Source organism: Sus scrofa, chromosome 3 (assembly GCF_054392235.1).
Source record: "Sus scrofa isolate SSC_HxYL_T2T_F1_AM1 chromosome 3, Sscrofa_HxYL_maternal_Yorkshire_Landrace_v2.0, whole genome shotgun sequence".
NCBI lineage: Eukaryota > Metazoa > Chordata > Mammalia > Artiodactyla > Suidae > Sus > Sus scrofa.
The window spans coordinates 26,552,440-26,568,330 of record NC_139385.1 but is presented as its reverse complement, the minus strand read 5'-3'; the positions used below and the strand labels follow the sequence as shown (position 1 = coordinate 26,568,330).

General features: G+C 47.6%; 1 long non-coding RNA gene across 1 annotated transcript; it reads left to right on the top strand.

The window, feature by feature from the left end:
* The first annotated feature begins 853 nt into the window (after positions 1–853).
* On the top strand, positions 854–15,184 carry LOC146404490 (uncharacterized). Its single transcript, XR_014842592.1, has 4 exons — positions 854–1,029; positions 4,589–4,712; positions 11,212–11,669; positions 13,267–15,184. It is a non-coding gene; the product is annotated as an uncharacterized LOC146404490 (long non-coding RNA).
* Positions 15,185–15,891: the final 707 nt, after the last annotated feature.

The following is a 15,891-nucleotide window of genomic DNA, read 5'->3' as shown; positions in this document are numbered from 1 at the left end:
ACAAACCCATGGGAACCTACCTCAGCTTGAGAAATTATGGACCTGTCTATGGACTTCTTCCCCATTCTCTTTCCCTCCAGTGTCCTACCCTCTCCAGTCCCTAAGGTGCACAAATAGCCTCACTTCTTGTTTTCCCCCTCCTTCCTTTCTGTTGCATTATTAATCAAAGATAATTTTAAAATAAAATTTATTTATGCCATATGTGTTTTTCTAAATAACATTGTTTTGCTTGGATTTCCCCCCTCATATCTTTACTAGTCTATTTTATGACCATGTGTGTTTTCTAAGTAACATTAGTTCTGCTTAATTGAATGTTACAATAAAAGTTCTCTCTCTTCTTGCACTCAGTATCATATTTTTGAACTTCCACTACTGATGGTTTTAAGCGGTTGCTTGAGTTCATTCATTTCACTGCCACATTGTTTCCTATTGTATACCTTTCCCACACATTCCTTTCTTCACATTTTCAAGGCGATTTAGTGTGCAAAGCTCTTCCCCTAGTTCCTGCCACAGACTCAGAGCTCAATAAATACTTGTTCCATTGCTGAATGAGACGGAGCCACAACTGGCTATACCACTGACACTTGTTTTTCCGGATGACTTCTCTGTCCTTCGCCCTAATGCTGAGGATCCTGCCAGCTCTTCAGTCCTGAGTTAATTAAATCCAAGACCTACAGCAAGAAACCAGGTGGTCTCCCAAAGCACCTAGGAACACAATTCCCAGAAGGACTTGCGGGGTCAAGTGAGTCAGTTTCAGTTGACGCCCTGCCCCTCACAGGGAGCGGTCAGTGTGGGGCGGGGCCAAAGGTATTCTCCAATGGGCACCTCTGCCGGCTGAGGGGGCGGGGAAACTGTCAAAGGAGCCTCCCCACGGAGGCACCAGTACTTTGGTCGGTTACTGGGGCAGCCGCCATGGCTGCATCTGAGAGCAGTAGGAGAACAGCCTGTGGAGCCCAGCGCCGGTTCTCCTGCCTTCTGTGGGGCTCACTCCTTCCCCTGAAGTCAATCAACCCCGCTTCCATGGTCTTGGTGAATGCAGAACCCCAAAACCTCCACGGCCTTGGCCACTAGCCTGAGGAAGCCCTCTTTCAACACCTGTTCTTCCTCCCCTGCCAAGGCAGAAGACAAGGGCTTGTGGGGCACTTGTGAAGATGCTTCTCTGTGCCAGCGGTACCTGCCCATGGTGGAGTTAGGGGCCTGCTTCCCCTGGGGACCAGGGCCTAGGTGGGAGGCGGGCCTGTGTCTCAGGAGTGTGCTTTTACACCAAAAGTGACCCATCAACTCATGGGATATCTGTGAATCCCTGCTCAGAGCAGGGACTCATTTACTTAACTCTTAATTACCTAACTTTTGCTCTGTACATGGCCCAGTATGAGCCTGAGGATACCATGCCTGAGATGCGGCACTGGACCAGGTAGACATGGATCTTGGCTTTCCAGAGCCAAAGCCTTGCTGGAAACACATGTAAAGCAAGTAATAATGACAGCCTTGATGGGTTAGAAGTGCAGGTAGTTCCTCTTTTACAAGTTACATCCCCCTGGGACTTGTTAGGATCCCCATCACACTTCTGAAACCCAGGATAGTTAAGAGGGAAATGACTTGTCCAGGGCCACATATTTGCCTGCAGAGCCTTTATTTTCCATAGCCCTTGCCTGTGCTATGGGAGTGTAGTGGGGCCTATATGGGGGGTGTTCTGAGCACAGGGGTGTGTCATGTACTGAAAGCAAGAAAAAGAAAGCATGAGGCTTGAGTGTATTCCACTCATCCAGTCATTGAACAACAAATTAAGAGCTTACTTTGTGCCAGGACCTTCCTTTTGGCTGGTTTGGTGGGTTTTCCATGACTGAGATCATGTGATGAACAAGATTGAGGTGGTGTCTGAATGCACCTCCAGCTGGAAAAGACAGGAAGCAAATAATTACCTAGGAAGTACCCTAATTACAGGTGTGTTGAGGGCTGAGAAATACAGCATGCCATTAGAGTCTGTCATTTAGTTGAAAATGTTTAAGAGAACAGAGGACTTAAAAAAAAAGAAAGAAAACAGCGATGTGAGAAAGTGTTCTGAAAGAGCAAGGAAGGAGGATGGATGGTTAGAGGAACTGAATGAGTGCCCTGAAGCTGGAGACCCAGAGGGACTGGGGGTGGGGAGAAAAGTTTTGGGTTAAGGCTTGCATTTTTGAAGATTCTTGGAGATCAAGCAGAGCGAGTCCGAACATGGATTTTGGAGCCAGACTGTCACGCTGGTCCCAGCTCTGCCATTTGCTAGCTGTGTTAACTTGGGCAAAGGACTAAACCTCTCTGTGCCTCAGTTTCCTGATCTGTAGAATGGGGATGATACTAATACCCATGTTAGGAGTGCCCCTTGTGGCTTGGCGGTAACCAACCTGACTGGCATCCAGGAGGAAGTTTGGGTTTGGACCTGCAGAGAATCTAGTGCTCAGCCCTAAGTGCCATCATCATAGCCTGTGGAACTTTCAAAAGAAAGGCAGATGCTCAGGGCCTGCTCTAGATCTGCTGAATCAGAACCATTTGGAATAGGTTCCAGGCCCACAAATACTGGATAGGTTTACCACCTGGATGCATTTCATCCAAGCTTTTTTTGCACTGGGTTTTCTCTCATCTGAAGAAAACATGCAAAGTGATGGTGAGAAACCATAATTTAATGTTTCAAGATGTTTTTCAGGACTCAATGACATCTGCATCTTCTCTGTACCATAGTAAACCCTTCATCTTGTCAAAAAGTCATCTTGTTCAGTAGGGATTCCTTGCATGACTGTGGACACATGACTCTCTGCCTCAGGTTCTTCATCTTTCAAATGGGGATACAGGAGTTCCCTGGGGGCCTAACCATTAAGGATCAGGTGCTGTCACTGCTGTGGCTCAGCTGTGATCCTTGGCCTGGGAATTTCTGCATGCCATGGGTGGGGCCAAAATAAATGCGTATAGTGATGGTGACCTGCCTTTTGTGAGGAGTGACAGATAATCCATGCGAAGTTCAGCACCAGCTCTGGCACTAAGTGAAATCTTCAATAAGATTTTTTGTTGTGGTTGCTAGTTTTTTGGTGTTATTGTTTGTTTTTTTTTTAGGGCTGTGCGCATGGCATATGGAGGTTCCCAGGCTAGGGGTTGAATTGGAGCTATAGAGGCTAGCCTATGCCACAGCAACAGCAATGCCAGAGCCAAGGTAACCTACACCACAGCTCATGGCAACACCAGATCCTTAACCCACTGGAGTGAGGTCAGGGATTGAACCTTCATCCTCATACTAGTCACCTCCATTTCTACTGAGACACAATGAGAAGTCTTCTTGCTGCTCATTTTCAAAAAAAATTACACTAATTTTCTGTGGCTGCCATGAGGTATACTTAGTTCCCGGGCCAGGGACCAGATCTGAGCCATAGTTGCAAGTTGAGCCTCAGCTGTGACAGTGCCAGAAATTTTAACACTGTGAGGGGCTGGGGATTGAACCTGTGTCTTGGCACTGAAGAGACACCTCTGAACCACTGCACCACAACAAGAATTCCACTTGTTGCTAGTTTTAATTTGCCACCAGCCTGAATATTATTTGTTTGAAGTTACCAAAAATAGCTTTAAGTCAGGCTGGTTCCTGCCACCATGAGTTGCAGCTGAAAGATCCATACAGTCATGGTTAAAAAGCCAGTTTGCTCCCCAGGGCTCCTACAGTTTGGTTATTTCTGCTGGAATTTGCTGCATCCTTTGGTACAGAGCCCTTCTGTGCAAGATAAATGCCATGATCTGTCTCAGATTGTAGTTGTGAGATGAAATGTGAAGCTCTTCCAACCGTGCTTAGCACATAGTAGGTGTTCAGAATTGGTCATTGTTATCATCCCCACCTCCTTTGTCCCCCTCCTTGTCATCTCCATCATCACCCTGAAGTGGCCAGCCAGGTGCACCTGTGCCCTTACAGGGCCAGCTCCTTCCAGTACAACCCTCTGGTCAGCTCCCTCCCCATCTCCAGAAGACTTAGAGCAGATATTTCCTACTTTCCTCAACCTTCTGACTTAGTCCCCCCTCTCTTCATCTTCAAGGTCACAGGGGTGACGGTCTGGGTGTTTCAGAACCTAGAAAAATGGAAGCCTTCACATCAGCACTCCATTCACTCCCCTCCAGAATCCTCCCCCTCCTGTCCTGCTGTCTGTGCTGTCACTGTCCTTCAGAAAAGACCAGAAGAAACACAGCTGTTGTGACATGAGCCGAATGACTCATTTTCATGGGGGAGAGCTGACCTCATGGGGGGCTTTGGAGCCTCTCAGTAAAGGATAATAGGACTTCCAGGATGTGGGCTTTGGGTGGATGATTTGGGGGAGGGCTCAAGGAGGCAGGGGTGTGCTCTGGATGGGGTGCTGACAGGAGGAGGGGTGGTTCTGTGATTGGGGAGCTCAGCAGTTCCTTGAAGAAGGTATAAGCAGAGTCCAACAGGTTGTCATTCTTTAAGAAGCCCCGGGCACTCAAAGGAGCTGCAAGAGAGGAAAGTTTACTATTCCATGACTGGCAAGATGCCCTTGTTTGTATATGTACAGGCAAAAGCATAAAGTGGTCCTGTTTTATCCCACTTCATCTGTTGCAGTGTGCTTCGGGCAGATGTCCTGAGAGATTGTTTCTGTGCCAGAGGAGGACAGCCTGGCCTTCGTGAGCACCAGGCAGCATCTAACAGCATGAATCCTGCATAAAGCACTAGGCCAGCCCCTCAGGTCAGCACTGCTTTTCTTTCATTTTTGGTCTTTTTGTCCCAGGCTAGGGGTCCAATCAGAACTGTAGCCTCCAGACTACACGAGAGCCACAGCAATGCAGGATCCGAGCCATATCTGAGACCTACACCAGAGCTCACGGCAATGCCAGATCCTTAGACCAAGGAGCAAGGCAAGGGATCAAACCCTCATTCTCATGGATGCTAGTCGGGTTCGCTAATCACTCATCCACAACACGAAGTCCTGCTTTTCTGTTTTTAAAAAATTTTTTTCACAGGAGAGGAAGTGGGACAATGAAAGCTCCAGAGAAGTGTCCTCTCTATGCTTGGTGGTGACTTTATGGTGTTCCTTCAGTGACTCTATCTGCATACTCACTTGATGGCTTGTAGTTCCCACTGCACTGAAGCATAGAAGGAGCTTTTCCTCCAAGGTGGCTTCTTTCATTCTTAGTTTCGCTGCTCTTTCCTCTGCAAACAAAGCTTTGAGGTTATAGGATCTTCAGATTGGAAAGCCTGGTTACTCAACCTCTCCAGCTCCTGCTTTAAATGGAGTTCTTTGTGGCATAAATGTGGACCCTCACCCTGGAGGGCACAGCTTTCCATTTGTTTCTGTTTCAATGCCAACATCATGCTGTTGCTCTCCTTTGGACTCAGAACTGTCTTCGCCCGCATGGAGGTCAAGGCATCTCAAAGCTGACTTAATTCCTATTTTGCCTTGTTCTTTCTCTTTCATCAGATGCTCAAAAGCAAGAACCTTTTCCGTCCCTGTGACATTCTCCAATTCCTTCTTTCTCTGCATCATAGAAAGGTGGATATTTGTCTCCTGCAATGCTTACTTTTCAGTTTACATTTCCCTCGAGGCCTCTACTAGGTTTTCAATATCCTCTTTTAGTTTAGACATATCCATTTTAACAGACCCTAGGCCCAGCCACAGAAATGAGGGATCCAACCCATGTCTGAGATCTACACCCCAGCTCATGGTATGTCTGCTCCTTAACCCACTGTGCAAGGTCAGGGATGGAACCTGAATTTTCATAGATATGAGTCAGCTTCCTAACCCACTGAGCCACAATGGGAACTCTCTTCAAATCACATCTTATTTTTTTTTATTTTTTTGTCTTTTTGTCTTTTGTTGTTGTTGTTGTTGCTATTTCTTGGGCCGCTCCCGCAGCATATGGAGGTTCCCAGGCTAGGGGTTGAATCGGAGCTGTAGCCACCGGCCTATGCCAGAGCCACAGCAACGCGGGATCCGAGCCGCGTCTGCAACCTACACCACAGCTCACGGCAACGCTGGATCGTTAACCCACTGAGCAAGGGCAGGGACCGAACCCGCAACCTCATGGTTCCTAGTCAGATTCGTTAACCACTGCGCCACGACGGGAACTCCCAAATCACATCTTAAATGATTGTCTGAATCTGGAGTCACAACTCTTGCAGTTGTATTTTTAATGACTCTGTGTTCATGGTGCAATTTGACAGTGACACTTGAAGTTCTTCCTTGTCCTGATGTACGAATGCATTTTCTTTCTTCCCAAACTGGAGTCATTTGTGAAGTATTGGGTTTGCTTTAATAAGACTGTTGTTCAGATATAAGCTGCTCAATCTCATGACTTCATTGTCAGCATCAGACCCTGCTTGTTGCTGTTCAGGCAGCTCTTCCAATGATGCTCTCTGTTTAAGAACCTTTTCCTTGTCTCTTACTGTATCATTCTCTTTCCTAACAGAGGGTTTCAACCTCTCATTCCCTGATTTGAAGACAGCCTGAGAGTCTTCATCTTCTTTTGATGTGGATTCAGGTACATCCTCAGATCCCTGTTCATCTCCCTTCCTCAGCACAGCTTCTGTGACATTCGAGATGTGGCCTGTGAAGGACCACCCACCTGCCCCAGGCACCTGCCTAAGCCAGAGCTGAGGCTCCCAAACCAGGGGGCTATCACTGTGGCTCATAGAACTGACGTGGTCCACTCTGTGAAAAGCATCCCATGTAGTTGGACAATCCTGCCATGTGTCCCTGAACTGCTGCCAGGGTGAGGCTAAGAATCCAAACCCAGTGAGGAGTTTCTAGTCAATGTGGGCCAGGAGGGCCTGCCTGGATGCACCCAGGCCTGGCACCTAACAGAGTTTCTGTCTAATGTGACCTTTCCCCACACATCAGGCTCATCCCCAGGCCTTGCTAGCAAACCCACCTGTGGGATTTTCCCAGTGCCACTGTGCCACTCGGATGCCCTGGACCCAAGGCCAGCATCATATGCACCTTCAGGTCCCTGTTCATCTCCCTTCCTCATCACAGCTTCCGTGACATTCAAGATGTGGCCTGTGAAGGAGGCCACACTACCATCCACCTGCCCCAGGGACCTGCCGAAGCCAGAGCCAAGGCTCCCAAACCAGGGGGCCATCGCTGTGGGTCATAAAACTGACCTGGTATGCTCCGTGAAAAGTGTCCCGTGTACTTGGACAATCCCACCATGTGTCCCTGAACTGTGGGTGAGGCTAAGAATTGAAACCCAATGAGGGGTTTCTAGTCATTGTGGGCCAGAAGGGCCCGCCTGGATGCACCCAGGCCTGGCCTGGCACTGAACAGAGTTTCTTTCTAATGTGGCATGTCCCCACCCACCAGGCTCATCCCCAGGCCTTGCTAGCAAACCCACCTATGGGATTTTCCCAGTGCCACTGTGCCACTCGGATGCCCTGGACCCACAGCCAGCAACATATCTGCACTGAAGGTGCCATCTCTGAGTGTGTGTTGGTAGAAAACATACCTTGCCTTTGTTTTCTTTAACTTTTAATGTTTTAGAAAAAGTGAGAAAACAGTAAATTACAAGGTTGGGTTAGCTTGGGATGTACTGCACACTGATTCAGTTCCTTATAAATATTATTTTTCAGATTATATTTTCATACAGGATATTACCAAATGAGTATATTTCCCTGTGCTTCACAGCAGGTCCTCGTTGGGCATTTTAGGTAGAATACTGTGTATATGTTAATCCAGCACACACTGCCTTGCACTTTTTTACTAAGTGGTATCACACAGCACACACTATCCTGCAGCTTGTGAATCTCATGCAACAAGTTTTTTCTAAACGGAGGTAAAATGCTCATAGTGTCCCCATCCCTCCACCCTCCAAAGAGTACAAATCTGTGCTTTTGGCAAATGTCTACACCTGAGCATCAGCACGACCCTGATAAAGACTGTGACTATTTCCGTCATCCCAGAGCTCCTCTCCAGTTCCTCCTCAGCCCTCCTCCCCCACGCTGTCCCACTTGGGTGTCTAGTCCCACAGATGAGTTTGGGAGGCTGTTGGACACCATACACAGGGTGTCCCAAAGTTCTGAGGCTTTAAAAGCTACAAAGCCTTTCAGGGTCTCTTTGGCCCCTGCTTCTTCCAGAGCAGCTTTTCTCTTTACACTTTTAAATTCTAGCCATACTCCCCTATGTTCAGTCTCCGGAGGAGGGGATGCTTTCTTGTCTCTACCTGCAACCCTGGGAAGCCTCTGTCATCACATCTGCCCTTGGTCACCTCCTATGCATTCCATAGGCCTTCCTGTAAAGCTGCTCTCTGCCTCTGGTCCAGCAAAGATTGGATGTCCCTTCTTGGTGCTGTCACAAGTCCACAGAGCACCTGTGTTTTTCCTAATGTAACTGCCTCTTCACTGGCCAGGTTCTCCATGGGACTAAGTGCTCAGAGACTTTCTGCTCCTTCTCCTTTGATTCCCAGGCTCTGCTATAGTTCCCCTCACACAGTAGATACTCAACAAATATTCTTAAACTAATGTCCATCCAGTTCTCACTAGATTGTGCTGGTGGTGTGGGCCCAGGTATGGGAAAGTGATGTTTGGATAGAGGAAATGGTGTGATTCATCCTAGGACTAGAAATTCTGGCCCTGACCCTGGACTCTGGGTGAAAATCTTTCTGGCAAGATGCACTGGAAGCTGCATTTACTTCAGAGCTATTAAGGTTGTGGCCATTGTGCCCCTAAAGTCAAAATTGTTGTTACTGGGGAAATGGTTGCTTTACTGCTGTTGATTTCCTGGATATATATGTATTTTTCCCCACTTAAGTGATTATAAAAGGCTAGGGCAGTAAAACTGAAGCAGAAGAGAGACTAGAATTGTTATTGGGCAGAAGGAGATGGTTGGTGGGCAATGGAATCGGGCTTCTGGCTGTATTTGAGTCCAAACAAAGGCTTGATGGGGCTTTGGGGTTGGTGGGTGCAAACAGTTCCATTTCGAATGGATAAGAAATGAGGTCCTCCTGTAAAGCACAGGGAACTATCTCCTGTCTCTTAGAATAGATCATAATGGAACATTGTCTGAGGAAAAGAATGTACACATGTGTGTGACTGCGTTACTTTGCTGTATGACAGAAATGGGCACAACATTATAATTCAACTAAACTTGAATGAAAACAAAATTAAAAGTTAAAAAACAAAGTCCCCACAAAGGCACACAAGCATACATGCTAATGAATGAAGTTACCTGTGTGCATGGTTTGCCCAGAGTGCACACTCTCTGTTCACAGGGTTCTAAGTGGTGGCTTGCAATGGAGTATTCTCTTCCAGAAGGAGGACCTTGTGAGGAACCCCACCGTGAGGGTCCATGGGGTGGACATTGGGGGGAATTCCTAATGGCTGGAAAGAGTGAGTTCTCAGGATGCAGTCTGCATATGATGGGTGGATGTGTCTGTCTCAGAAGATGGTTTATGTCCCACAGGGGAAAGGCTTAGGGGGTGGTCTCCTGCCATGAGCATCCCAAAGAAGAGAATTCGGAGGGTGCCTTTTGTCTCCCTGCCATTGGCTGATTCACCCATTCAACAGACACTTGTTTGGCCCAAACTCTGTGCTCTCATGCAAGGTATTGGATAGGTTCCCATGGGGATGATGACAGAACCCCCCAACCCCAAGATGTGGCTGCTCCAGTTGGGCAGTGAGAAACAATGGCCTTCAGAAAATAACTGCCTGCATTGATGAACCACCTACAGAGGTCACCTTCTCTCTAGGTCAATTCCTGGTGCCACCATTGCTAGGTCATAGGAGCAGACCTCCTACCCCTCCTCTGAATTCTGCTACCTTCTCCTTGTTCTTGCCATAAAGTCCCACTAAGGATTCCTGCCAGGGAGCCTTCAGAATCCTCACATTGCCTTGCAGGTGCTGCTGGCCCCATGCTGAGCTCAGCCCATTCGTTTCAGATGCCGTAATCAATTTCTCTTGCTTTGCTGACTGAGCCTTGCAACATTCCTCCCTTGGCAAATCTAACATTTGGGGCCCAAACCCAGGAGAAAATGGCAAGGGGATAGGAAGCCTGTCAGAGGTGCCCAAATCTCCTGGGTTTGCTGTCCGGAGAGCAGGAAGCAGCAGCTCCTCCTGGGCTCACCTCCTGATCCCAACCAGGTTTGGGTCCCTGACTTAGGCTCCTCCCACCAACCCTCTGGAACCCAAGCCAGGCAGGAATGCTGAAGTGGGAAAGTCACCTTTCCATTATCCACTCCCCATCTGCCACTGGTCTGTTAATTCTCGGGTGAGTAACTGCCACTTTTCCCAGGCCTCTGTCAGCCCGGCCACTGTGCCCCGGTTCCCCTGACCTGGGGACATCCACAACAGAGCACAACCCCCTGTCTTCTTGGGTCTACTACTCAGACCTTGGGGATGCTCAGCCTGAGGAGTGGCCCTCCCAGGGGCGGTCCCTTACTTACCCTCTGTCCCCTCTTAGTCCTCTCTTTCCTTCTCATTGTGGGGAAAATTTCCTTCACTCCTCCAGGGAGACACCCCAGGGCTGCATCTTACAAACTTTAAATACTCTTGGACTAAGAGGAGACATCAGGCACAAGCATCTGGAATTCTTTGCGATGTCGCCTGGACACAATATACATTGGAGAATGGGTCTTGGAGGCATGAAAATGCACTTTCAAGTGTAATATCTTATATGACCTTGATATCTTTTGTCACCATAATGGCACGTAGTCTGACGTTCCCCACATTCAGACCTGTTTTGGTTTCTGATCCCAAGTCTCCCTCTGCTTATCTTGCGCTACTTCTCAAACCCCCCTCCTTCCCTCCAATGATTCACAACCACCTCCCTCTGATTCTGTGTCTCCCCCTCTCATCCTGCAGACTCTCCCCCTCCCCCTTGGAAACCTCTCCAAGCTGCCAGCTCTCCCACCAATTCCCAGTAACCCTCCCCTCTGCCCTCCACTTCTTCAGCTCCTCCTGGTCCTGATCCAGACCCTGGCGCCTCTCTCTCTCCTCATACATGGTCCCGGAGCCACCCTCCTGCCTCCAAAGACATCCCCAACCAGCTCCATTACGCCCTTTATGGGAAGATGCAGGAGCAGGGGGGATGGGCCGGGTCCCGGTCTCTTTCTCCATCTGATGTCTCTCAAGTTGAGAAAGGCTAGGCTCCTTTTCCTCTGACCCCTCCGCCTACATCAAGGAATTCCAGAATCTCGCTCAGTCCTGTGACCTTACCTGGCAGGACATCTCTATTATCCTCCACCCTCTTCCCCCAGGAAAAGGGTCTGGATAGCAGCTCAGGCCCACGCTGACCACCTCCACCAGCAAGATAACCACCAGCCAGTTGGAGCAGTAGCTGTCCCTAGACGGGATCCACTCTGGGACTATCAGGTAGACTGCCCAGCTGTTAACGAGGAAAAACTAAAGGACACTGGACAAGGCTTAGATGAAAACACTGCCCTCTTTCATCCTCGCTTAGTGGAGGCTCCCTCACAAAAACAGCTGTCCCAAGGCCCCTCCAGGCCCAGCACAGCATGGCAAGAGCGGCAACTTGAAGGTTGACTGTGCCCACCCCCCAGGGGAGGGCCACATCCCTCCCTACAGAGAGACTGGAATCATCGAACCTCAGCATGCTGAGCCTCCCTGGCCTGGCTGCAGAAGACTGAGTGTGCCGGGGCCCCTGGCTCCCATGTCTACAGCTCCATTGGACCCCAGGGTGACTTCACTGGGGCAGGTAAGCCCATTTATATTCTTACTGACACAGGGGCTGCATACTCAGCATGACCTGACTTTTTTTTTTTTTTTTTTTTTTTTTTGTCTTTTTGCCATTTCTTGGGCCGCTCCCGCAGCATATGGAGGTTCCCAGGCTAGGGGTTGAATCAGAGCTGTAGCCGCCAGCCTACACCAGAGCCACAGCAACTCGAGATCCAAGCCACATCTGCGACCTACACCACAGCTCATGGCAATGCCAGATTCTTAACCCACTGAGAAGGCCAGGGATCGAACCCGCAACCTCATGGGTCCCAGTCGGATTTGTTAACCACTGAGCCACGATGGGAACTCCAAGCCTTTGGCTTTTTAAAGCCCTCACCAGTGGCATAGGAATTTCCCAGGCTAGGGGTCAAATGGAAGCTGCAGCTGCTAGCCTTCACCAAAGCAACACCAGATCCAAACCACATCTGTCACCTATGCCACAGCTCATGGCAATGCTGTATCTTTAACCCACTGAATGAGGTTAGGGACTGAACCCACATCCTCATGGATACCAGTCATGTTCTTAACCCACTGAGTGACAACAGGAAGTATCCTTTGGCTTTGTTTCCATCTTCAAGCACTTCTTTCAAATTTGTCTTATATTGATTAGCTGTAAGAAGAACCAATTCAACGGCCTCAAGAGAAGATGGGAATTAATTGGCTTAGATGAGACCAAAAGAATCCTGAAGGACTAGGGCTGCAGGCTTGGCTGGATCTCAGATCCACTCTTTCAACAGGCTGTGTGCACAAGAGCACCCCCTTCTGCCTTCCACTCACTTCTGGTCCCAGATGGAGAGAGCACACTTTTTTCCCAGTGAATGTTGCCCAAGGCTCAAGACCAACTGTAAGGGCTTCTGGTTGGGTCACAAGTTTTTCCCTGGAAATGGGTATGGACTCAACCCTCCCTAAACCACAGGCACCTAAAAAAAAAAAACAAAAAAAAAAACACAACCTGAGAGTTGAGAGTTGAATTTCATTTGGGGCAAAAGCAGGACTTGAACTTTGGAGACAGCATCTCAGGAAGCACTGAGAAATTGCTCTGAGGAGGTGAAGGGGGTGGGGGGAGCTAAGATATATAGGCAGGTAGCAGGAACCAAAAAATTTTAGAAAACCAGATTTACAGAAAAGCAGTTTCTATGGGGAGATGTGAAGGTCTGGGCTTCCTGGAACCACTCCTTTGATAGACACCTCAACTGTGTGCCCATTTTCCTTGTTTCTTCCCTGAGTTCCCTCAGGGCTCACTGGCCCACCCTTGGGAGTGGCTGTGCTCACAGATGACTGTGACATCTTTTGTCCACTTCACTACAGCCCAGGAGGCCGTATTTCAAAGAGCCCTGAAATACTGCCCCAAGGAGGAACGGGGTGCTATCTAGATCTAAGTGATAAGGGTGAAGGGGGAGGTGCATGCAGTCAGGCACACACTTTATAGAAGTTTGCTGCTGGCCTCGTGAAGGAGACTACTAGCCACAGACATCAGTCTCCATCCAGGAGTTTAGGTTTTCTAGATATGAGGAGGTACAAGAATTGGGCTCAGAAAAATCCCCTAAAAATATCTACCTGAATAACTTTTCTTCCAGTTTTTCCAGAGCACAGAATGCCTCACTCCTGGTCTCCAGCCTGAGCTTCACTCAGGGGTTGCTGTGGGTTGGCATCTGCAGAGGTTCATGAGTTCATCCATGGAGAGGCTGATAGCAGGTGGCAAACTCCGGCTCCCACCTGAATCCCCAAGGAAACCTGGGTGCTGTTCAGGAAACAAGAAACATCATGCTGTATCCCTCCTAGTCCTCCTACAAAGAAAGCTAGGTTGTTTCTGAAAATCCTAGAGGCAGTCTATCCAGTGGACACACGTGATGATGAAGGAACACTGAGTTGCGAGGTGGAGGAGTCCAGCAGAAAAGGAATCGGAAGGACATTCCCAGACAGTTCTCTTGACATAAGCCAAGGTCACAAACTCCAGGGCCTCCAGGGGCAAGGCTAGTAAAATAAATGAAGGACTTAGGCCAGGTAAGGGCTGGGGGAGGGTCCTCTGCCTTTCCCCATGGGGACTGCCTCCCCAAAGGGCCCTTGGGAATAGGAGCCCAGCATGATTTGGCCTTTGCAGGTTTGCAGAAAGGCCTGAAATGTGGATTTTAATGACACTTAGATGGCATTTAATGCACAGGAAACAATCACCATGACACTATGTGGGGCTCAACAGAGGTTAGGAGTGGCCAGGTCTGGCCTATGGGTCACCAGTTGGTTGGTACAGGACTAGAGGTTAAGGACCCCTGGTATTATGTTTCTTTTCTTCCCTGTACCTTACCCTGCCTTTGCTATATTCTCACTTCTCTGTACTTGTTAAAGAGGTTTGACTTTCCTTTCCAGGAATATTTCAAAGATTTCATAGTCCTAACCATCATCCTTCCTCTAGTTTGTTTAGCTTATTTCTCACCTCCTGGTGGTAATCATTTCTGTCGGGAGCCATAGGGCTGCTCCAGTAAAGAAAGCAAAGCCACAGTCGGCACCTGCATGAGGCTTGTCTGGTTAGCAGAGCTACAGACAAGCTGAAGAAAGAAGAAGGATTGCGGATGCGTGAGGCTTGTCTGGTTAGCAGAGCTACAGACAAGCTGAAGAAAGAAGGATTGCAGAGCAATCCCTTGAAAGACATCGGTTCCAGGAAAATAAAAATGATATCCCCTAAAAATATGTTAATCTATTTTTCTGTGTTTATCTTTCCTTTTCTATCTCTATTCACAGCTTTCTTACTGCTAAAGATTTGCCCTGGGTACGTAAAACACTTGAACCAAAACAGAATGAAGTTGTTTAAACAATGTAATGGAAAAAGCCTTTGTTTTGGAGTAACAATTTATGGCACCTATTTTGTGAGAGTATTCAGGGGAAACTTATGATTTCAGTCCCTTTACTTAAAAAGAAGTTTGGGGCTGGGAAAATGTTGTGTGGCCTATAAATTGCTATTTTCTATAATAGATATATTTTTTAACAGTGTCACTTGTAACTTTCATCCCTTGTGGGGGCATTTGTTAATTTTTGGGTATAATACTCCTTTCTATTGAAATTGGTGGTTTGGAACTTACGTAAATCAGCACAATAGGTTAAATGCTTAGCTTGCTGGCGCCAAATAAATCGTGGTTTTAAGAATGCCATGAGCCCAAAGCTTTCATGCGTTTTGTTAACCACATACACCTTTAGTTAAAGAATGTTAGGTATCATAGTTTATTACTTATTAAAGCTTTGTTCTTAATATAGAATAGAATAGCTACTGTTGTTGACCTTTTAAGAAAAATACAGTGTGAAACTTTAAGTTTGTAATCTTGTAGGAAAATCTGAAGTTGAAAGGAACATGTTTTAACTAACCTTCTTTTTTGTATCTCGGGTGGAGGGAACAAAAGGGCTTTAAATCAAATGTTAATGTTAAATCTTACACGAAATCTGATTGTGAAATGGTATAAAAACTGATGATTTTCATTTAATAAATTGGGTCATCTGCAGCATGCAGCTGAGGAGTTGGCTCCAATTCTTTCCGCGCCATTTGTAGCCCATCCTCTCCTTCGGCACTCCCTGGCTGCTGGGGCTGGACCTCGGCACATTTCTGTCTTAGAAAGAGGGACAAATGACTTGCCAAGTTGTCCGTTCTGCTAAGCAGCCAAGGTATGACTTGGGTTCGGGGCTTTTGAATCTGGATCCCATGTGCTTCCAACTACAGAATCTGGGCTGATTTTCACCAGGGAAGGATTAGGGGTTATGAAACACCTTTCATGCTTATGAAGCTGCCAGGCTCAGTGCTTTGCATACCATTTTTTTCAGTGCATTTTGCAGGAACTCTAAGAGGAAATGTTATTGGTTCCTGATTTAACACTGAGGAAGCTGGAATTAAGAAGAAGCCATCAAGCCAATGACAGAGCTGTTGTTTCAGACACACAGAATTCTGATTCCAGAGCTGCTATAAATCCATCCTTCATGCGTCCAACTCCTTGTGAGAAATCTCTGGAATCATGACAGATGCCTTCATAAAATCCTGGAGGCTGAGAGGGGGATGTGGCTCTAGTCCAATGGCTCTAACCAGGTATGGTTTTGCTCCCCAGGGAACATGTGACAATGTCAGGAGACATGTTTCTAAATTTCATTGTTCTTGCAGTGGAGTGAATTTACAGTGTTGGGTCAACTTTTGCTAGACAGCATATGACTCAGTCAGAGTACATATT